The following is a 25212-nucleotide window of genomic DNA, read 5'->3' on the forward strand; positions in this document are numbered from 1 at the left end:
CCAGCAAAGTCTAGTAGCCAGTTAGCTGAATTCAGTCTGGTTGGAAAAATAGCTCTCCTACAGATGTTTTTTTTCATGTCTTCCAAGGGGAGGAAACATCAGTCAGGATTCCTGATCCAGTTTGCTATCCACTGAAACCTGCTGAAAAAAAACACTTGTATGAATACTGCTAGAGGGAAGGTAACTTGTCTAATTTCATTTTTAAGCCTAAGATGTCAGTAAGCCATTTGGTCATGTGAAGTATTGCAGTCTAACTCAATGTGACTTTGACTTTTGTGTGCAAGTAGTTACTTCCTAGTATCAATGAATAACATGCAGAAATAGTCATCCTAATTGATTTCTCTTTCCTCCCAAATGCAGAGATCAATTCCAGCAACAACTTTACAATTGGGTCAGATTATTAGAATAATGATCATTTTTTAAAAACTATGGTCCATTTATACATCACAATACCTATACATAGTATTTTAAAAATTGGAGAATTTATTCCATTCCCCTAACTTATTGCTTGTTAAAGCCAAAGCAAGAGTTTTGTGGGGAAAGGGCATTGCAAAATGTAGTATCAGGTACTTACTTTCAGTCCATTTTACTGCCCCCACACAATCTGTTTAAACTTACTTTCATGTGTTAATAACTAGGATTTAAGTGAGTTGCTCAGCTATCTGCTTATCTCAAATTCCTCTGCTAGTAATGAAACTGGAGTTAAAACAGCTCACTGGCACGAGCTGATATCACTGTTACCTTTCTTTACGTTTATTTCTTTTTGATACGTCCTGTACACCTACATCCTCCACTCTACGAATTTTCGCTGTCCCACAGAATTGACTGCTACGTCTTTCTGTTAATTTTCAGTTCTTTCCATGGTGTTCCTGCATTCTTTTGTATCATCCATCCCTACAGTCCTCAGTAAGCTTTACCACAACCTTCATTCCATTGATGGACACTTTCATTTTGGCTCTGCTTCCAATACTTCCTTTCTGAATGTCTATTTTTCCTGTTTCCCTAAAAACTTTCTGTAGTTCTCCTTCCAAGCACTGATTTACTTTGCCCCCTACCCCTTCCTCTTCTGCCTACCTACATTACTTTGTGAAGTTCTTTAAGGTAGGATTTTTTGTAACAGCAGGAGCACAATGGAAATGCAACTATTACAAACAGACAAAGGGCTACACCTGCCCATTCACCTCCTCCCTCACCTCCATTAGGGGCCCAAGACAGTCCCTCCAGGTGAGGTAACATTTTATCCGTGAGTCTGCTGAGGTCATCCATTGAGCTCTCGAGGGGCCTCCGTTACATTGGTGAGACCCATTGTAAATTGGGGGACTGTTTTGTTGAGCACCTCCACTCCATTCGCCAAAAAGTGGAACTTCCCAGTGGCCGAACATTTTAATTCTGATTCTTATTTCCGTTCTGACATGTCTGTCCTTGGCCTCCTCTTGTGCCATAATGAGGCCACCCTCAAGGTGGAGGAGCAGCACCGTATATTTTATCTGTGTAGCCCCCAACCTGATGGCATGAACTTTGATTTCTCCTTCTGGTAGAAAAAAATTACTCTCCCCATCCTTCTTTTTCTATACCCCACTTTGGCTCCTTACCTCTTCTCACCTGCCTATTACCTCCAACCAGAACCCCTCCTTCTTCCCTTTCTCCTGTGGCCCACTCTCCTCCTATCAAATTCCCTCTTCTCAAGACCTTTATCTTTCCAACCCACCTGGCTTTGCCCATCACCTTCCAGCTACCCTCTTTCCCCTCCTCTCGCCTTTTTATTCTGTTGTCTTCCCCCTTCCTTTCCAGTCATGAAGAAGGGTCTTGGCCCGAAACATCGAGTGTCAATTCATTTTCACAGATTCTGCCTGACCTGCTGAGTTCCTCCAGCATTTTTTGTGTGTGTTGCTTTGGATTTCCAGCGCCTGTAGATCTCTTGTGTTCATTGTTGGTTTGCAGTGGTGCTTCATTTATTTGCAGCTTTTAGGGCAGCTGTTTCTTAAATTCAAGTCAGCAGTCACATAGACTACACTTCTTTTCTGATGTGTTCCAGCAATCAGTGTTCCATAGGACTGTTTTCTCTTTATATATGAACACAATGCAGGGCCTCATCCAAAGGGAATGATTGGCTGTAATGACAGAAATATTATTGACAGCAGTGAAGTTGTCCTCCAATCTTTCAGGTTATCTACATGCTGGGCATCAAACCTTTCACTTCAAATGAATGCAATGTCTCTGGTATTAACAACCATGCATCGGCAGTCAGGTCCTGATGTAAACTTAGAAACATATATTGTCTAAATGAAATAAGGTTTAAAGAGTAAATTCACACTCAAGTTAAAAAAATAAAACTAACAAAAAAAAGTTTCACTTTTATCCCAGCAGCCAAATTCTTCCATTGATTCGAAAGGTTCACGGTATCTATTCCAGTTTAATCTTGTATAAATTTAGAAGGATTTTTTTTTTTTTTTTTTTGGAGATCCAAGCTGTCCAACAAAGCTGCATTATGAGTCCTCTGGCCAGTCAATGCAAAAGACCCAGAGCTTAGACTCTGCTGGGTGGAAGGCCTCTGTTTTACATTGGCCCAGTTAAGGGTACACCTGCTGGTAGATCCTTTGTATATCGTAGCAGAAGGCTTGCTTTGGTATATATATTCACATATTTTTGTCTGTAGTTCTGATAAAACATGCTGTTTTTAAAAATTATAGTAGGCCAAATCTTATACTGAATATAATACTATATTTCTAATGCTGTCTTGTAGTTCAGCACTGATCATCATTCAACCAATCAGTAAGATTTAGAAATGCAGGGATAAAAGCTCCAAGACACTCATCTATTTTAATCAACAATTTTATTGTCCTCTCACCATATCCCTCAATCTTGTAATCTGCAGGTACATAGAAACATACACGCTATAACCTTTAAAATTAATTCACGCTGGTAGTGAACAGGTTAAGATGTTAGGTGGAAAGTACCGTTTGTACATTAGATTAACACAATTCTCAAGCATTTTAGAAATAAGTAGGTTAATGACTATATTAAAATAATGCACAAATGAATTAATGTGATCCTCTTAACCAGTATGCTATCAGTGGAAACAATTTCTTTGTGGTTCAAAATTTTGTCTGACTTCTCTTCAAATCACTTAAATACAAATATTTAATTTAACATCTAATCACTCTTCTTCCCCACGCAAAGACCCCTCATGCACAAATCCGTCTATTAACTACCCCTCCAACTCAAATGACCTTCTCACCCCAGTACTTCTTTGTTTGAAATGTATCAGTGCAAATTAACCAATCAATAAAATCTAACTGACTTCATTGGTTAAAGGAATGTAGAGTAAGTTTTGTACAACGACAATTTTTAAATTTTGTATTAACCTGTTGACTAAAATGCAATGAATAATTCACCCTGGGTACAAAATGACTGCACAGGGTTGCAAAACAATTGAGTTTGTGTGATCACATTAGAAGTTAAGAAGCTACAAGTGGAATTGGTAATGGATTTATGGCAATGAGAAGTGGTTTTATTTTAAGTGTATTGTGTATGAAAGCAATTTGTTGAATATTGAAAACCTAAGTTTTCAATGTGTTAGAAAGAGCAAAAATAATGGTCCTAATTTTCTGGAGTCAATTATTCAAGAACATCTGTAATTATTCTAAATGAGACATCATTACATACACATGGAGTGGGTGTGTGTCTAGAAATGCAGTGTGAATTGCACACATTATACAGGGGAGTGAGTCATGGCAGCAGCCAGGGAAACCAGTAAATGTAAAATACATTCAAAATACTTCCTCTGTCTGACTCTTTTTTTCATTAATTGACTGAATACTCAACTATTTTGGTCTGAGGTGAATGAGAACATTTGTGACAATAGCAGACCAGCATGGTGAAAAGTCTCACGATTACTTCTGTTTATCAATAATACCTTTTGTGGAGAACACCAGGTTGGTATACTTGTGCCTATGTTAAAATCTTGCCCAGAATCATCAGATTAAGTTCTCTAGTGAATTTTGCAGGAGATGAGATTGTAAGCCTCAGCCTGTAGTTGCAAAGTACCCTTATTATTAATATTGCCAATCTCAACCAGAGATGGTACAGGAAAAATTATCACAATTTTAGCTGACTATAATAAAATTGCATCAGTTGTCTTACCAAGCTAGACATTACTACTGACAACTTCTATTGTGCAAAGCAGAGAGTATCCTACACCACAGCCTGATATGGGAACAGCAATGCCCAGGAGTGGAAAATTCTACAGAAAATGGTCCAATACAGGCAAAACCCTCCTCACCATTGAGCACACTTACAAGGAGCGCAGCCAAAAGAAAAAAGCATCCATCATCAAAAACCCCCATTATCCATGTCAGAATCTCTTCTCATTTCCAGTACCTCCTACCATTTGGCAGGAGGAATGGGAGCCTTAAATCAGCCCTACAATCATCAGGCTCCTGAACCAGTGTGGACAACTTCACTTACCTCAGCCATGAACTTATTCTATAACCTACAGTCTCACTTTTAAAAACTTTACAATTCATGCTCTCAATATTGCTTATCAAGCATGGCCAATCTTTTCTGCTCCATTTTTTAGCGCTCATCAATGCTAGCTAAGAATAAAACAAATGGTTGATCTAAACACTAATATCTTCCTTTCTGCAGATCTTAAGACGTTTGAGCTTCAGAGATGGTATCATCTAAGCTCTAAATGTGACCGTGCAGAGGGTATAATGTTATTTTTCATAATATTGTAAAGGACTTTTGTTTTTCAAATGGAGTGACTCAAAATTCAGCTACCTAATTTTGATGTGCCAGACTTTTCTTGTTGCTCGGATGTATTGTCTGAAATTAGAGTGGTAGACATCTTAGCATCGTAAAACAACACACATTACAAAGAGTCTCCTGACATTTCTCGTCTGTATGAAAATGTAATGAGTTTCTGCTCTTTCCTAGTTTTTACCATGTGTCAGTTGAAGGAGTCATTAGTAATGCAATTTTGATGCAATTTTATTATAGTCAGCTAAAATTCTTTCAGTTATAGTTTCCTCCTACATTTAGACTTGAGTATTATCCTTAGTGCTACACTCCATTAAGTTTAATTTTGCTAGGAAGAAAAATGATAGGTGTGAAGCTTATTAAAACACAACAATAATGCTGGGAATGGTTCCCAAAGTGGTGGTTTTTTATACTTTGGTAGACAGGAAGACATATGTTGAGAAGGAGGTATTACTCTCACCTGTATTAAGATATCTATTTTTTTAGGTAAATGTTCAAACCTTGAAAAAAAATTGAAAACTGCTGCTGATACGTGGACATCATTGAGTTATTCTGGAAGTTTGTGCAAAGGAGTGCATAATTTATCTAATTTGCAGTGCTATAACATGAATCCAGTGGGATTTGGGTGTAGATATGTTATTGTGATCAGGAATTGGCTGACAATTCAGCACCCTTAAAAAGATTCAATGTGGTTATTACTCAAAATTCCTATCCTAAATTTTGATGTAGTTTGGTATTGTGTGAATGCATGTAACAGGAGACGACACTGCCATTTAATTTAAACATTTAAAAAATGTCTACACTGTGAATTTATTAACTCTGGCAGTGCTGAAGCATACCCACAGGGGGATGGAACCTGAATGAAATGATGTCACTAAACATATTTTTACAGTGGCTCTTCAGCAATTATTTGCTCTTTTCACTCTGCTTTTAAGCTAATGTATTAAAAACAACAAGGAGAGAATTTGTTTTTGACAGACTAGGATTAGTGAGCTAAGCATAAATTGGCCAGAACAATTTTGTGTTGCTGCTTAGAATAGGTCTTACTTTTATTTGCCAAGGCATTAGACTAATACTTTATCTGGAATAGTTCTGGCTAAAGTTACAAACAGAAACTCTGCAGGCTACCAATCAATGAATCAAGTGATAACTAAGGAAATGTTTCATGACACAAATGCAAGTTTTAAATTCTCACCTGTTGTAAGAAGGTCGAGTGACCTAAACCCCATCCAGAATTTGTGCTTTGATGTTCAATTACATCAATTATTTACCTTTTGTCTCAGAATATTTAATTTCTTCTCTTTCTTCTTCCTAAAATCATTTTTGAACTTTGTTTCTATTTTCCATCTTCTTCTGGGGAGCACGGTGGTTTGTGATGAGATCGACTGGCCCTCCTGCACTTTGCTTAACGCTGCTTTTCTTCATGTTTGAGTTATGACTACACTGATGGTCTATTTGGCACTGGCATGTGCTGGGGGAAACAAGAAGGTCATAGCCAAGCCTGATCTTGTCCCTATTTATCATTATATTTGGCAGCAGTGGTAACTAGAGAGCAATCAATAGGAGGAAGCCTGGTTGAATTTTCATATCCATGCCAATGGAGATATAGGCCAGTTCTTGTATCCCAAATGCTACTTAACTGCTCAGCTTCCTCACTAATAATGAGGATTCAATCTGAAACCCTTTCATGCTTGTATATCTCAAATTCGCATAGGGCATTGAACCATCAAGAGAGGTCTTTAGCTGTGGCTTGTTACATTAGCATTAAGTCCAGGAAAGCTTTTTCAGCTGAGTGATTGAAACATTCTGCTGAAGTGATCTGCGATTTATAATCTCATTGGTAGCTATTACTGTGTAATGTTATTTTCTCAAAACACTGTCTTGTTTGGCTTGAAAATAATGAAAACCTTGTGTCTAGTCCGGTGAGCCAAATTGTGGTGACCTCCCATGTGACCCACCTGTCGAGCTCTCACAAATGATAATAGTTACCTCATGCTACCATGATCTGAAGTGTACCATGCTGTCTGCTACTTTAAAAAAAGATTACTCTTTCCAAGTCTTGTAGCAATTTGCATGAACAGATAAGCCATAGTGATACCCGCTGCAAGTTCCCCTTAAACCTTGCTCTTATGTGATGATAGGAAAAATGTTTTTGGTCAGCAAGTTAAAGAATTGTGTAGACCCAATCTTGTTTCTTTGTCAAGCATGCTTTAAAAAAAAGACCAAGCATTTATGTAGTAATTCCCATGTAAAATAATGATGAAGATAATGTTTAGTGAGCAGTATATAGAAAAATTTAAATGGGTTAAGTCCGGGCATGGTTGGAGAAATATGGAGGGAGAGGGAATTAAGCAAAGTGTTTGTAGGTATAAGTTCCAGTGAATTGGAGTAGGGTCATAGGAATAGAGGCATGGCCAAACAGAATTGACTAAGGTTATTGAGGTACTTGAAGCCATTGTATTTGGACCTCTTTTCATAAACTCTTTTCCCTTACCATTACTTTCATTCCTGATTGCATGGATGAGGCTAAACTAGACTGTTTCCTACTCTGCATTCGTTTTGACCCTAAGATAAGCTTTGGGCCACATTTCCATCTCATCCCAAAGGATGTCTAATCTTACATTCCTAGTATAGTCATATCCCATCTCATATTCTAAAACCTCAGCCGTGCCATTGTTGCTTATAGATTTCATTATTTCAGTCACATCTGACTGGCCTTCCTAAGCTTACTTACGTACTGCCCATTATGCCACCAGGGCAGCACCGAAGGTCCTCTATCTCTGCTGTGTTCAGGACCTCCTTCATTACGTCAGTAGCCTCCTCTTGATTTTCACTACTGGCAGTCATACAGGTCCCGAGTGGAGATCCAGGAATATCATCGCATTCAGATGCAGAAGGAATCTTCATTGCTGATTCTGTATCAATTTTGTTATACCAGCCAGGTTTGTTAGACTGTTCTTAGTTCAGCCTCTACACTTTAACCTGTTTGGCATGGGTGATCCTACCAAGAGCCAAAGCATAAAGCCCTGACTTTAGCCAAGCTAGCTCCACAGGTCACTGAGGCACATAAACCTCCAAAGCCAATGACAAGGTTGTGGACCTCTTGGTGTTTCCTAAACTTACGGTCTTTTAAAATTATGCTTGACCATTTGTAACCCACCAAGTGTAAGTCACTATGTCATGTCCTCTACTCCCCAAGATCTCATCTTTTGTCCAGGATTGACCTTTAGAACATTCCTTCAGCTGTCAAGCCATTGCTTTGGAGTTCATTCACTATACCTCTTCAACTATCCTTCCTCTCTTAAGATACTTCAGGGTCTACCTCGTTGATCCAGCTTTTGATCAAATACACTAATATCTCCTTTTGTGACTAGCGCCTTGTATTGTTTTACCACCAGATAAATTAATGTTGTCGTACTTCAATATTGTAAGATTCAATGATCTTGTGCATTAATTCTACTTTTAAAAGCCAAAGAGAAGCTATTTAGACCATAAGACATAGGAGCAGAATTAGGCCATTCTGCCCCTTGAGTCTACTCTGCCATCCCATCGTGGCCAATTTATTATACCTATCACCCTGTTCTCCTGTCTGCTCTCCGTAAACTTTGACCCCCTTACTAATCAAGAACTTACCCACCTACACTTTAAATCTACCCATATATTTAGGTGATATTCTTGTACATAACCTCTCTTATTACAAAAGCTTTCCATTTTATCCTGTCCCATCAGGAAGTTGCTGCTTAAAACAGCTGTTGTTATATTGTGGTAATGCCCATGTTTGTGCAGGCTTCCTACAAACAGGTGGCATGTAGTGACATAAAAGAAATCATGCAATTGGAATGGTCCATCTTTGCTAGATCTTCCTGAATATAATCTTAACACATTGTAGAAAGTTTATTTCTGGATTGTAGCTGTTTGCACGAGAATATATGTTGGGGTCTTGACATCATGAATATTGATTTTGTGTAATATATGAATTGCAGTTACGTGATATATTTTTATGCCACCTGGACACATCTGTTTGAAATCAGATGGAGGTTTGTAACAATGAATGGGCTATAGGAAAGGAAATTTTCTCTTTCTTTACAACAGAAAGGATTTACAAGTCATTTAGCAAGAAATGCTTGATAAATCAAAGATGTTGAAGGCTACAAAGAGAATGTGTAAATTCATCCATGGTCTGGGGGGGTTTTAAGGAAGTAATGCAGGTTACTGTCTACAAGCACAAAGAAATGTCCCGAGGCAAAGGTGAGGATCTGTAGGATTTGCAGCAATCAAGTTGACTTTAGTTTATTGTAAATGTGGGCACTGTAATTATTATTTCACCTTTTTTACAGTTCATCTGAATATAAATTTGCTGCCTTTTATTTAGTTATCTATCTATCTATCTATCTATTATTTTTTGAGATGCAACATGGAATAGGGCCTTCCGGCCCTTTGAGCCACCACCCTGCAAACTAGGGTTGCCAACTGTCCCATATTAGCCGGGACATCTCGTATATTGGGCTAAATTGGTTTGCCCCATACGGGACCGCCTTTGTCTCGTATTTCCCCCGCTAAGGTAGAGCGTTCCTATGAAACCTTTGGTAAGCTGAAATGGCGTAAAGCGCAGAAGCAATTACCATTAATTTATATGGGAAAAATTTTTGAGTGTTCCCAGACCCAAAAAATAACCTACGAAATCATACCAAATAACACATAAGACCTAAAATAACACTAACATATAGTAAAAGCAGGAATGATATGATAAATACACAGCCTATATAAAGTAGAAATAATGTATGTACAGTGTAGTCAGGAAAATGAAGCCAAAACCGATTTGTGGGAAAAAATCGGCACGTACATGCATGCACACGTCACGCATGCACACACAGCTGCCCGCGCAAGGCTTCATGGTCATGGTAGTCCTTCTCAGGGTAAACACAAGTGTCCCATATTTGACTGCTACTTTTGTCCCTTATTTGGGAGTGAGAAAGTTGGCAACACTGCTGCAAAACCTGATTTAACCCTAGCCTAATCATGAGGCAATTTACAATGACCAATTAACCCACCAATCAGCACGCACTTGGACTGTGGGAGGAGACTTGAGCAGCCGGAGGAAATTACGTGGTCACAGGAGAACGTACAAACCCCTTACAAGCAATGGCGGGATGATTCCTTATTAAATGTACTACTGTGAGCAGATTACTGTTCTAACAGATCAAGAATTAAATTTTAAGCATTGCAAGAAGCATGAACTTGCAAAGGCTGCCTTGTCTAATCTGTTCCTATTGTGTGAAAGAGCCAGAAAAGTTATATTTCAGATTTAGTATCCAAATAATTGAGAAAATGGAAGGCAGAAAAAATCTAGGTGTTGAACTAAAAACAGAAAATGATACAGATATTCAGCATGTGTGGATAAAGAAATAGTGTTAAGTTTCTAATAAAAGGTCATTGACCTGAAATATTAACTTTATTTCTTGCCTCACAGATGCTCCTCAATCTGCTGAGTGTCACCAGCATTTTATGTTTTTATGTTTGGGGAAACATCTTTCACTTTTGTACAATGAAATTAATTGTAAGTGACAACAGTATCAGATTGCATAAGATATACTTTGTGATAATATCTCCCTCAACACCAATATTGAAAATGTAATCACTTAAGACTGCAGATAATTGTCATAAATCATTCTAGACTTCTCTGTTTGAAGATAGAGGAAATATAAATCAGTCAAGGATTTACAACTGATGGCTGGTCAAATATTCATTTTATATTATGACTCTTGAGTTAAAATTAACTCAGAGTTATGTAATATAAGATGGGGGAAATGGATTTCTATTGTTTCTTAACAACTTGGATTTTGACACCAATATAAATTGCCAGATTTGCTGAAGGCACCAAACTAGGGAGTGTATTGAAGGCGATAATGTTAGCAAAAGTCTAGCAGAAGGATTTAGACTGGTTACATAATCAGGCAGACAATTGGCAATTGAAATTTGACCTTGAAAAATGTATGCTGAGGACATGTGCATCATAAGTAGGGAATGAATGAAATTGAATTAGCCAACTTGGAAAGGCATTTGGGAGTTACCTCAATAATGTCATTTTCAATGTCTGGGCAATGAAGGAATACAATAATAAAACAAAAGGATGAATGATGTAAGAACAGGAGAAAGTCTCTCAGCCCATGTGCTAGGTTCACCATTAAATTATATCATTGCTAATCTGCATATGGAGTCCATTTTCTGATCCTGGACTGAGCAGTTAGACAGCTCCAGAGAATGCAGTCTTAACGTCATTTGTGGTTGGCACTCTGTGCAATTTAACTTCAGTATTTTGTCAAAAAATGATAAGATCTGTCTAACAAATGGAGAAATGGAGCTGAAGCCAAGCATTATAAAGAAAATGCTAACTAATTCTGTAACAACCAGAATCATTACTGTACTTGTGGAGTATAAAATATTTCTAGTTTTATCAAATAGTTAAAGTGCCCATCATTTAATGTTGAAACTTTGAGGGACATATGTAGATGACGAACAATCTTTGTGGCTATTTCTGCAAGGAAAATAAATACATTTGTTCTTGTTTTTGAGGTTTCAATGATTCCACATGCTCTGGAATAGACCAGTGGGCTTCTGATTCCAAAACAGAAATTAAGTAAGAAACCTCAAATGATATAAACAGAAGATAACTTGAGAGGAGCAGTAGGGAGGAAAATAAATCATGTGATGAGAACCAAAGCAGCTCAGGCATGCCAGCAGCAATCTTCCATTTATTGGTTTCCATTCTAGTCCAGCATTTTCCCAAATACTACTGTTTCTCACTAACTAGCTTTATTTATCTGGATTTTCTTTTATTACTGTCCAAAGGAGATAATTTATTTATCAGAGACCCCTCTACTTAATTCATGCTTAATAATATAGAGATTACATCTCATTCAAGAATCATTAGTTGAATTCCAGAAATTGACCTGCAGTTGACTTTCCGTTCATTTGGAAAAATTATAGATTTGGCTCTGCAAGTCTGGTCACAGGAAGATGCATGATAATTTCCTGTGAAGTCAAGCTTGTTGGATTGCTCTCTTTAACCTCTGTATCATTGTGGGTTCAGCATTACATGGCAAAGTACTCGCAGATTTTGCTGCAGGAAACTAGAGTATTAACCTAGTCCGTGAGCCTTATTTGTCTGATTGTGTAAGCTGTTATTTTCCTTGTTTTGAAGATAAGCTATTCTGCAGTCAGTATCAAATTTATCAAATTCCAGTTTGAAATTCTGCTCAGTGAGGCAAAAGCTTGAAAGAAACAGCAGCTTCTGGATGGAGATGATTCTGATATGTGAAAACAGTTTCTAAGCAATCTGTTCGTCTTTTGCTTAACCTGTATTAATCATGCCACTGAAGGTCCATTAGGCAACATTTATCTTCTACAGCTGGTGTTTTTTATGCTGCATCTTTCTGCCCAGAGTGCATTACAATCGGCTCATTCCAGTTCATTGTTCTCCTGATTTTTTATGGAAAGGTTCTTGACCCCACTATGTTATAATGGGAAAACAAAATATATAGATGCCAAGTTATGAAATAAATGCTAGCTTTGCGAGCTGTGGTATCATTGGAATGATAATTATGTGGAATATTCCTCTGTTATTCTCAGCATGGATGCTGCTTGACACATTGAGCATGTCCACCATGTCTATCTTAATTATAGTGGGATCTTCATGTGAAATCCTACTACATTTCAATAAGGACACAAATCTCATCCTCGAATCAGTATCTTAGTTGTGATAAAAGCCTAGTTGATTACACCTCATCTGAGAATCATTAGTTAAATCTGTAAATCACTGCCATAGCCATCTGATGTGATTATGAGCCACATAGATTAAGAATGCAGGACTTTTCCCTGTTCTAGGTTAATTTGGTTATTTTGACTATAGTAAGAGTAAAATTGAATAACTACTGCCAGTGCTGTTGGTTGCGGGAGAAATCAGTCATGACTGGGGGACATTGGCTAACAAAAGTGGTTAGCTCAATTGTGGTGTTCCTGCCATGACTTATGGTTTAATAGCTTCCAATTCTTATAGAATTGGTTTACACTGAACAATGGTTCTAGCAAAGTACACGCTTTCAAGACGGCAGTTGAAAATTGATTTGGCAAAAAAAGGATCGCTGTCGCACTCAAGCTTGAATTTTCAGTGTGTGGTCAAGCTAAACCAGTAATGTTTCCCATGATATTGGAAGAGAGCAGGCTGTGTTTGGTAATCAAATTTACTTCTAACAGATCCTGGCAGCTTCTTCTACTTTCTCAACATATTGATTGCCTGATTGGAGAGGTAATTTGACCTCTAGAATTCAAAGAGCATAGTTTTTGGACGAGAGCGTTAAACTCAATTATGTCAGTGCACAGTGAGCAGACCCTACATTTGTTTCCTATAAAGAAACAGCTTGGCAGCAAACAAAACCATTCAGATAGAGCAGCTGTTAAATGATAAAGCCAATCGAGTCAAATATTTAACTAAAGGCTTTCAATTGCTATTAAAACCAAAGGTTGAGAGTTCTCATTTATGTTTTTACCTCTGATACAGAAGAATACCAAAAAAAAGTAATCCTTGGCACTCTTTCTATATCTATAAGTGCTGTTGCTTTATTTGCAGCACTCAGGCATTCTTTATAAAATATTTTGGAAGTCTGAGCAGAATATGTCTTTCAGTATTGTTTGTAAGATAATATAGACAAACTTCTTTATTGGTTTTGTGAATTAAGTCAGCTCCATGGTCAATTACTTGACCATGAATTTACTGCAGCCAAAAAGGCAGCTGATATCCCTGAAGTAATGTAGGTGCTGTAGTTAAATGAATATTATTTTATTAAAACAGCACACACGAAATGCTGGAGGAGCAATATTGAGATGGTGAGGAATTTTGAAGATGAAACGATTGGAGTGGTGCCTCTATTACAGTACATTTTCTGTGAATAGAATGAGCTAGATGGCTTGAATGCTCTATTTTTATCAACTGTTTCTTACATTTGCATTATTTGATCATGGCTGGTAGTGGGGTGGTTTGAGCTTTCTGACTGCCTTATGCAATATGGATTCAACCATCACATTAACATGATGATGTTATCCTTTTTACACTATCTTTCAAGGTCTAATTTAACAATGCTCTGAGTTAGGATTCTTTCACTAGACTTAGAGACAAACTTTGAATTTTGAATTTCAGATTTTAGCTTGCTTTGATCTGAGGTGACTAACATCAGACCAATAAAAATTAACTTAAAAGGAATAAGAGAATTGGAGTACTTTTTAGGAGGTAGTGAACAAATGAGGAGAACATAGTGGAGATGTTTTAAGGATGATTAGAGATGACACTCTAATCTTTATTGATATTTTGCCATTATATCCCTGTAATACATTTATCAGGGTGGCAGGGTGGAGATACATCTCTACCAAAGTAGGAGTAAAGTGCCCCTTCCCTCCGCAAGCCTGTGGGTCAACCTTGGGCAAGGTGTAGAACCTGCTTAGCCCCCCAGGTAAACTCATGGGAGAAGGTGGTGGACGGTCGTACGAGCGTATGGTGCATATGACAAGTCCTGGTTATGTGACCACTGACACCAGGCAGACAATTTCTGAAGAGTGTTGATAATGGCTGCGGTCACCCATCTTGTAAAGACACTGCCCAGAAGAAGGCAAAGGCAAACCACTTCTGTAGAAAAACTTGCTAAGAGCAATCATGGTCATGGAAAGACCAGGATCATCGATGTCATACGACATGGCACTTAACAAAGGAATACTCTTATCAGAGTAGTACATTTTAAATCCATCCTCATTTTTGCTTAACATGTTCCCTTAAGAATCTATTCCTCAAATGAAAATATTTAGCTTGGGCCAATAGTAATTTTGTGTTATTGACCCCCCCTCCCCAATAATGATTTGTACAGCTTTATTTCAACATACTTTATTGGAGTACTTCTGTGAGATTCTGCTTCCAGTATGGAGTAACAAGTCTAAGGACATGAGAATCAAGTTCAGAGTTACGTTTCAGATATTTGATAAACAAGTACTATCTAGTACGGCTTCAGGCCCTGAATGGAATCTTGCAAAATTGTCTTTACCTTTCATCTATAGTTAGGTGCATATTTCTTAAAGTCTTACACTTGTCAGCGCTCAGGTCTAGATGTTGGTGCAGGGCAAAGGTGAAACTGGAACCAATGAAATTCTTTGCTTATAGTCTAGTGATTTGCTTAGACCAATTAAATTATTTTCCTATCCGAGCTCTGGAAATGTTGGAATATGTGATCTTGCATTGGTACAGGTACTCACAGTCATTTTGGTTGGAAAAATGCTGTGTTATTCATGACAAACGAACTGAAAAGATACTTTGGTCTTCTGGGCAGTAAAGGATCAACTACCTACACAGTTCAGATAAAAGTGCTTGAGCCTTGCCATCAAGGCCTTTTCAATACAACGTGTTGGGAAAGAATGACACTTTTGGTCCAGAAACTCTTTGCTGAGGAAACTATTTATACCAATTGAATAGTTTGAAAAATATACCAGTCATTTTTATCCCCCTAATTTAATGTTCTTTCAGCTGGAGCCCAAGTAAACTATTGGAATACGACCCAAATGGTGATGTGCAAAACTGTTTATTTTTCAACTTCGCTACAGTTTCCATCATGTCAGATCAAACTCTAAAACTTCCATTCTCAATGTGTTCTTAAAGGATCTGGAGAAAGAAAACTGGGAAAGAGTTCTATGTTTTGAAGACTGTGATGGATGAGCTGGAAACAGGCAGGATATGTTATGAGTGCATGGATTCTGAACACAGTTACAGTGATACTAGTAGCCCTAGGGCAAACATTAGCCATGGCTGGTGCACATTCATTGAAAGGTAATCATTTGTGTTGGGGTAACTATCTGAGCTGCTGTAACATTCAAGTAGCATGTTGCTTCTATGGTAAAAGGGAATCTTGTATCACATGTGAAACTCCTTTTTATTCTGTTTTTTTTTTGCCTTTGGGTAATAGAAGAGCTAGTAAGTCTCTTTCTTAATTTGGTGGGAAAATAGTGGGTTGAAGTATTCAGGTATTTGTGCAGATTGAGTTTATTATCTCTATCTTTATTTCCACTAGCCACAGAAATGCTGAGATATTCAGACTGAGAAATGGATTTTTAAAGAACAAAAACAGAAGATTTTCAAATAATTTATAAAGTTATTCTCAACATGTCACAACAAAGACATTCCTTTTTCTCTATCACCACCATAAATGACTTGTTTGAAAGTGTTGACTTGTATTGGTGTAAATTTATAGACACTGGTACCTCCCTGAAGTGAATTTGAAGTGAGTGGGTGATTGACTGTGGGAGTATATCACTGTTTAACTTGGAGCAGGAATCCTAGCTAATTTCTTCAGTAATTAGGGCAGAGCTATTGAGGCAAGTGTATTATGTACTGGTGTATTTCTTGGTTGGCATGAACTAATGTAGAGTAGATTAGAATGAACTATGGAATCTTTCTATGTGATTCAGTTAGTTTGTAGGAACCAAGACAGCAGGTGAAGCAATCCGATAAATTGGTAAATTGGTTTATTATTGTCACAAGTAGTGAGGTAAAGTGAAAAACTTGACCTGCATAGTGTTCATACAGATCAATTAATTACAACAGCGCATTGAGGTGGTAATAGGGAAAACAGTAACAGAGTGCAGAATAAGTGTCATAAGAAAGTACAGTGCACGTAGACAAATACAGGTAGCATTGTCATAATGAGGACAGGAGTCTGAGCTCGCGTCCATCTTATCGTACCAGGGAACTATACAATAATCTTATAACAGCGGGATGGATGCTGTCCTAGAGCTTGCTGGTATGTACTTCCAGGCTTTTGTATATTCTGCCCGGTGGAAGGGGGAAGAGGAGAGAATATCTGTCATAGGTGGGGTCTTTGATTACGTTGGCTGCTTTACCAAGGAAGCAAAAAGGGTAAACAGAATTCTTGGAAGGAGGCTGGTTTCCATGATCTGCTGAGCTGTACCCACAACTCTCTGCAGTTTCTTGCAGTCACAGACAGAACAGTTGCCATACCAAGACACAATGCAATGGATATGATGCTTTTTCTATGGTGCACTGATAAAATCCGGTGAAGATCAAAGGGCATGTCAAATTTCTTTAGACTCCTGAGGAAGTAAAGGCGCTGGTGAGCTTTCTTGGCCGTGGCATCATTGTGGTTGGACCAGGACAATCTATCATTCAATCCTTGGGACGTGAAGCTCTCAATTCTCTCCATCTCTGCACTGTTGATGCACTGCCCCACCTGCTGAAGCCAATGACCACCTGATTCATTTTGCTAACATTGAAGGAAAGGTTGTAGTCATGATACCACGTCATTCCTTCTTGTCCTCTGATTCATTGTTATTTGAGATACAGCCCACTACAGTGGTATCATTTGCAAACTTATAGCTGGAGTTAGTACAGAATCTAGCCACGCACTCCTGAGTGTACAGGGGGTTGAGAATGCAGCCTTATTGGGACACCAATGTTGAAAATAATTGTGGGTGTGGCATTGCGGCCTATCCTTACCGATTGTAGTTTGTTGGTCATAAAGTCAAGGGTCTAGATGCAAAGGGTGGTATTGAGCCCCAGGTCTAGAAGTTTGCAGATGTGCTTGCTTGAAATAATAGTATTGAAGGTAGATCTATCATCAACAAACAAGAGCTTAGTGTAGGTGTCTTTACTCCCCAGATGCTTCAGAGAAGAGTGCATGGCCAGGGAGATGATGTTTTCCATTGACCTGTTTCAGCAGTAGGCAAACTGTAATGGGCCGAGGTTGTCTGGGAAACTGAAGTTAGTGCATGCCGTAACCAGCCTCTCAAAGTACTTCATGATGGTGGATGTCAGAGCCATGGACAGTAGTTATTAGGCATGTTAGCTTCTTGTTTTCCAGTTGCCGGGATGATAGTGGTCTTCTTAAAATAAGTGGGAACTGCGGGTTGAAACAGGGAGAAGTTAAAAAAAGTCTGCAAATATCTCTGCCAGCTAATCTGCACAGGATCTAAGGAGCATCTTTCAAAATGAAAGTTAGAAAAGGGAGGTTTGCTCTGTAAAGTCTTGTATATTATATCAGCTTGTCTATTTTCAGAGTCTTTCAGAGAATAAAATAAAGCATAGGTAAGCTGAGGAGGATGTATATCTTTGTGCTGCAGCCTGTGGCTTTTGCTTACTCAATTCTAATTTTTAAACATTCCCTTCAGTTTGGAAAGACAGTTAGTGAAAGATAAATTAAGGTCTCAGTTTTTGCAAAGATTGCCTTTCAGTAATCAATTGATTTCTGATATTTAGCAGCAGCATGAACAAATGAAGGGTAAGGAAGGTAATATTACTGTTTGAATAGAGGGGGGCAATAATCATTCTTGTGAAGACTGATGGCTCTCACCTTAACCTGAAAGTCCTGAATCAATTGGTTCCATTCTGCTTTAATTTACCAAACTGTTTACTTGCAGTTGTATAATGTAGAGAAATAAGCACACACTTTGACTGCTGGCTTGAAGTAGTAAACCAATTCATTCAAATGAAGAAGCAGCCTAATTATAACCTTTCTAGGCTAGGCAAAAGTTTGAACAAATGAGGCCAACTATGCTCTTTGTATTATATATCCCACTGATGTCTGTGCAGCATAGTGTCACAATATTCTCCTGAAGTGTCATGGATGCAGTTCTCATTGTTGTGATAGCATTTTGTTTTTTTTAAATCCTTCCCCCCCTCCAATAATGTCACAAACAATGTAAACATTCCTATCTTACCATCACCTTGGAAACTGAATATTCAAAATTTCCTCATACTTCCTTGAGTTGTGCTTCTGCAGACATTGCTCAGATTTCAAATCTGTCAATCACTCTTTTTATTTATTTAATATTAGTACCTACTTTACATTTGCACCTGACTTTTAATTCTCTCCTTACACTTCCCAGTCTAAAGGCAGGGCTAATGATCCCATGTAGGATTTGATGATGCGGCTGGTTTAGTTGTTAGTTCCCTTCAATCATCTAACACTTAGCTTCGACAACTAAAAATACACTCCCTCACCTCATTTGTTTTATCTGCTTTCTGTATCACGCTCCTGATCTTGAAGATTTTCTCAAATCTTTCAACCTTGTCTCAAGCAGGATCAAATCTATCAGCACTGCTGAAAACACCATTCATGCTGACATCAGTTTTCACTCAATAATTGCTGCAATGGTGATGCTTGTCTGCTGATCAGGCTAACACTAATTGGGAGTCTTTTGTTTTGCTGTATGGCCCTGAATAACTTATCAATTAGCTTTTACACCCACCTCTGATCTTATGAGTACTCAACTATGGCTCGGAAAGATATCATACTCTGTAGAACATTTCCACATTGTTAGACACCATAGATCAATTGACTGTGAGCCTTTGAAATTCTTTTTGCATCCTTCACTTGATCCAATTGCTGCTTTCACTCTTCTATCCCTTCTAACTGTGCATACAAAGAAACTGATACTATTCTATTCTCGTGGGTTGATTTTCCCCTTGTTTCATACCACAGGTCTATCACTTTATTGCTCATTTAAAAAACCTTTGCACGTCATATCTGGGACTTTAACTGGTATAAGACATACTGAGCCAATATTACCTTACTTGTCAATTCTGTATTACTGCAGTCTGAGTTTTAACTATGCACTTTATAATGGTGGCATGTTGGACCTCTTAGCAGTGTACATTTCAGTCTATTATCCACCTTCTGTAACCTTTGTGAGTTTTTCATTGTTTCTTTGTATTAGAGGTAGAAGCAGCCAACACTCAGTAAACCAGATCCCCTATGTTTAAGGCTATAGATGAAATGACAGTGGATCTTAGAAAATTCTTTGCTTCCACTAAATTAGCTGGTATCTTATCAACCTAGAATTTATTCTACATTCTACATACATTAGTTTCTTTAGACATGTACTGTCAGTCATTTTGCACTGCAATCGTTGTTCATTAGTGGATCAGTTCTTTATTTCAGTTCATCAAGCTGAAGTTTCTTCATGTATCTCACGTATCTTCCCACTAGTTGCTACCTGGAATGATCTCTGTTTTAGTTTTTAGTCTTTATTCATATACTTTAGTCTGAAGTTCCTTTGATTTTAAAGGTGATTCCTACCTCAGCTCTATTGCAAAATTTACCTCTAGGATTCCTGGTTTCCTCTTAACATGTCAAATACCAAGCAACACACACAAAATGCTGGAGTAACTCAGCATCTATGGGAAAGAGTAAACAGTCAACGTTTCGGACAGAGAACCATCATCAGGACAGTTGTATTTATAAATCTCAAGTCAGTTGAAATCTGTAGGATTTTCAATACATTTTGTTTTAGATTTTGGATCAGATCCAAGAAAATCTTTGCTTATTTGGCGGCAATTTTTCTTTTACCTTTAGCCAGCAAACTTTTTCTGTCTCACACTCTCCGTCATAGACTCCCTAATTTTCATTAATTACTCAAAACTTCTATGATGTTTCTTTGTGCTTTCATTCCCTTTAAAGATTGTAAATGTTATACTGAACACCTCTATATCCCACAATACTGAAAACAAAAAGCCCTGAAACTTACTCAGATTGTTGCTTTCTCAGCCCTTTGAGTTGAATGGCTTCTTAGCCTTTATATCCTTCGGGCTGTTTATATCAAAGCTGACCAATATCTAGTTAGTATTTTATGATTTGCTTCATCTCATTCACTTTTACCAGCTTTCATATTCCCTGAAATATTGGGCTTGACTTTGCATAGTTTGAAATTGATTTCTACTCTCTTCTGGTAACATTAATCGATGATATATGTTAATTTCATCACCTTTGGTGGCAACATTGGAATGAAATCACTCACAATATCATTCTCCCACAACATCACAACATAAAAGGATAATTTCTCAATTTTTAACAGACCCGTGTACTTTTTATTTACTTGATTCAGATGAGTAGAATATGGAAGACAGGTTTGAAATCTCTTTGGGATTTCGTCTCTTCCGTTACTTACAGATGCCCCAGTTTTCCTGATGGATTATGAGAAGATAATGAAGATTAGTGTAGGCCCTATAACACAGAAACGGGCTATTCAGCCCATCTAGTCTGTGCCAAAGTATTAATCTGTCTACTCACATTGACCTGCACCCAGAACAAAGCCCTCCATACCCCTCCCATCCATGTACCTATACAAATTTCTCTTAAATGTTGAAATCAAACCCCCAACAACCACTTCAGCTGGCATCTTGTTCCACACTCTCACCACCTTCTGAACGAAGAAGTTCCTTCTCATGTACTCGGTAAACATTTCATCTTTCACCCTTAACCCCTTACCTCTAGTTCTAGTCTCACCCAATCTCAGTCAAAAAATCACTGCGCTTGTGGTTTGATGTCTCACCTGTGACAGAGTAAGTTATCCAAATTAGACCTGATTCCTGTATCAACTACCAAATACAGAAGCCAATTACTGATTTGTGGGTAATAAAATGGATTGAAGGGTTCTGTACTTGAATTTATTTGTATGTTCTGAATTTGTGTTCACATAACTAGACTCATTTTTAATATTACTCTCCATCCATCAATATTTGACATTACCGTCATTTAAAAAATAGTTGTGCCACTTGCTGCACTGTAATCCTGATGCAAAGCAACACTTACAAATGTTAAATTAAACAATTTGGTAATATGTTTTGTTCCTAATAACATTGCTTATCTTTAGAACATTGTGACTCCTCGTATGCCCAATAGTCTCTTCAGCTGAAATTCATAATACCCATATAATTAAGTTACGATACAAGCATCGTGAGTCTTTATTATTTCAAAAGCCCCAGAGTGTGCTGAACACTTGCAGTACATACAGTGTATTTCAACACATGATATCATTAAAATTACACATGGTAAAATTATTATTCTAGCCGATTCCTGATGAAATCCAATATCCTATTTTATTTAAACATTTTGTTCACTTTTTGAAACATTCAGGTTGTACTCTGCCTTGAATTGTTTGTTTGTGTTATAATTCTGCAGAATTGTGAGAAGGTTCGGATATAAGGAATGCCACACGTTAATATAGTGCCTTATTGTCTCAAAGAATCATCAAAGTGCTTCACACATAATGGGAAACATTGTATTGGTGCAGTTACATAGGTGAATGCAGTGACTACTTATTTCTCATCGGGTTCCACAGATGGGAATGAAATGAATGGCAAATCCGTTCTACATAAATTTAGTTGATTGAGGGTTATTGACAAGGATGACGTTCAGAAAACTATCCATGGCTGATTTAAATTTTGCTCAGCCTGACATAAACAGCTACTAGTTGCCTTAATAGTGCTGGTCTTCATAATGATCCTCAGTACCCACTGCATCTTGTTGAGGAATTTGGGAAGGGATACAGATGCGTACTTTTTTTTCCATTGGAAGGCTCATTGGAAAATACGAATTAACGGTTAATGACTTTGGTAACATTTGCTTTCAAATTACAGAATGATTTGTGGTTCAATGAAGATATGGGCTGTTTGGAGCCAGTTTCTTGGCACCCCAGCTCTGATTTCTCCCATTTTAGCTCTCTTCCTCACAGGCCCTGGTGCTCCTGAATATTAAAATTTAACAATACAAATCAAATCTCTTTAGATAGGCAGGTTGCTTTCTTCAAAATGATAGAAGAAAGCTGATTTAAATTATGATAGGGCAGTTGGTGAAAAGACAGCCATAATAATAGCCTTTGTGACCAGGTGCTAGAGCAGCACTGAAGTGAAAGTGAACCCTCCTTCCATTAATTGAATATAAATAAGTGAATATAAATGACAGACCACATCAATCCTGGTGGTTAACCAGTCAATAAACAAGGATGAAAGGCAGGTGTTGTTCTGCAGGTATTACACTTAACTATATGGAAATAAGTGATGTGATATGGTTGTAGTCCCCATTTGAAAATAAGGTGCTAGAATTTCAGCTGTTAAACACCACCATTCACATTCTCATCATATTTTAAAGCATTTTATAATAATTCAAAGATTGTTGTTGGGTAGCAAGACATGGCAGCCAATTAAGGTACACCAGGATCTCCCAGATTATAGCCCATTTATGTTTTTGATCCTAAAGACAATGAGAAACTCTATAGCAGATCTTTATATTTACAATCATTTATAGCTATCTTGTCAGGAAGTTTGGGTCTAAGGTGAATGTTTCCTTGGAAAATAAGCAACTATGTCAAAAAAATATCTACCTCTGTGGTGCCCTGGAATATCTACCCTGATTACATATTCAGAACTTACAATGGGGCATGAGCCCATGGGCTTTTGGTTCAGAGATGAGAACACTGCTACTGAGCCAGTGTCTGGATTCACAACACCATAAACACCAACTGTGGATAGCTGATCAAATGGGAGGACTCAGCTATTTAATTCAAAACCAGAATCATATGTTGTTCGTCCATCGTTGGCGTCGATGAGGACCTCGACACCGTAATGATGGTGTCGAGACTAGCGCGTGATTTGGATTTAACTCAAAACCAGAATCATATAAGTTTTATTTGTTTAGAGGTGTGTCAGTATTTGAATCTTTTCTTTGAGATACACATTTATAAATGGACTCTTCATTAAATTATATCCCTTACAAATTGATGCTTATGTTGACTGACCTGATAGTAAAATTTAGTTTCAGAATGGAGTGGCAGCTCTAATTTAAATTTACAATTTTTATGGCACAGAATAATACTGTGAGGGTGTTTTGTACAGTGAAATTGAGCTTCACGTCACAGAAGGAGTTTCAACCTCTCAATCCCTTGTAGTGATGCATCTGTCATTAGAACTATTTCACTATCTATATCTCCCTGAAAGATTCTCGCTATCAGGAATAATTAACAGAGGTAACACCATTTGAATCTTAAAGAGCTTGAAAGGAATCAAATTAATGAAGGAGACTCATAAAAATATTTGTCACACTGGAGAAAACCACAAACCTGGTTAACTTGGGAGTGTGTCAGTATGAAGCAGACTGTGTACCTGGTACAATTTTGCTATGATACTCTTCTTTTTAAAAATAGGTGAAAATCATCCTTTCTAAATAATGGAGGGTTAAAGAATAATGGGCTACACCTCATTACTAACAGCAGGCCACTGATACATGATGATGAGCAGTAAATATAGACTAGCATTTTCTGGATTTTCCAGAGTTAAATTTGAGCTCAAAGCTATCCCATTCCAAAATGATAAGACTCTGAATGGCAAAAAAGGCCCTGTGTAGTGGTAGCACCATGTACAATAAAATGTCAGCATGAGGATAGGACCCTGATGAAACTAAGGAAAAATCCTTTGATTTTTGTTCAAACCATGCTCCCACTACTCCTAAACATCGAGAACTTAAAATCCCGAGAGTTCCTGATATTCACAAGCCGTTAAAATCATTAAAAGACTTTAAAAATCTTAAAAACTATTAAATTAAAAACCATAACAATTTAAAATATCTGATACTTACCTAAGTTCCTTGTAGACCATTCCCCTCCACTCAAACAAATGGATTCACTGTCCTGAGCCGGATCTAAACTAATGTTGGTTCAGCAGGCAATCTCAGGTCTGCATCCAAAGGTCTTGCATTCATGCCCTGTTTTATGTCTGAATATATATCATGAATGAAACTGCTGAGGATTGTATTGAGTTTGTGCTTTGCTGATGCACGGCATGAGGAATCCAAAGTTGACTGCAGTCAGGGAATTTCCAGTGAAGGATGGCTGGCAAGTTTAGAACATCTGTGTTTTCATGGGAATGCTGAACTTCATTACATTTGTGCTGAGAAATGCCAGCGGTTCAAAGCAGAACTACTTGAATTTCCCAGCATGCTCTGGCCTAATGTCAGGGGACGGAAGGAGTTTATGAGGTTGAGTGATGTGACTTAAAGGTCTTCCCAGGCATTTCCCTGTGCTTGATCTAATCATCTACTGTAATGTTTAGTAGAAATATGGCCTATCCAGATTATCTTGAGATTCTGTCAATATTCAGCAAAAATTACAGCAGCCAATCAGAAGGAGCCTAGCAGCACTGGTGTTTTACAACAGCTGTTCCATCTGTTGTGGTTGGTTAGTTTGTCGTTGGAGTAATACATGTCCTACACTCTGCAGTCTACTGAAGAAGTACAGTATCAGAAGGCTGATGGTCATCTCTGTTCTGGATCTGTTTCTGTTCTGTGATTGGTCTTTTTTCTCCGTATTCAGAGGCCTTGATCCCAGCAGGCAATGAATTTCTTGGATGGGATCTTACGCAAACATTATTTAACAATTTAACCCTAGTGCTGTCTTGAAGGGAAGTCTCTGTTCAATCTAGCTATTTTATAGCCAGTAATTAGCTTCATAGGAAAAGCTTTGAGAGGGCATTTTCAAAATGTGGAAGCTTAATTTTCATCATCTTTGATTTGTGGTTGTCTCAAATTTTAAGTTTTATTTCTCCTATTGTGTATTCTTTTAATATTCAGTGCA

The 25212-nt window shown here is 37.8% G+C and overlaps 1 protein-coding gene across 7 annotated transcripts in view; it reads left to right on the plus strand.

Annotated features, from left to right (window-relative positions):
• Positions 1–25212, plus strand: part of sox6 (SRY-box transcription factor 6) — a 618625-nt gene that overhangs the window by 54489 nt on the left and 538924 nt on the right. For 4 of the 7 annotated variants that reach the window (XM_072272504.1, XM_072272513.1, XM_072272514.1 and 1 more), the window contains exon 2: positions 88–180. The exons of the other annotated variants lie outside the window; for them this stretch is intronic. The gene's annotated coding sequence lies outside the window, so the exon portion shown is untranslated. The remainder of the gene's footprint in view (positions 1–87; positions 181–25212) is intronic. 7 annotated transcript variants of the gene reach the window in all.

This window comes from Mobula birostris, chromosome 11, assembly GCF_030028105.1.
Source record: "Mobula birostris isolate sMobBir1 chromosome 11, sMobBir1.hap1, whole genome shotgun sequence".
Taxonomy (NCBI): Eukaryota; Metazoa; Chordata; class Chondrichthyes; order Myliobatiformes; family Myliobatidae; genus Mobula; species Mobula birostris.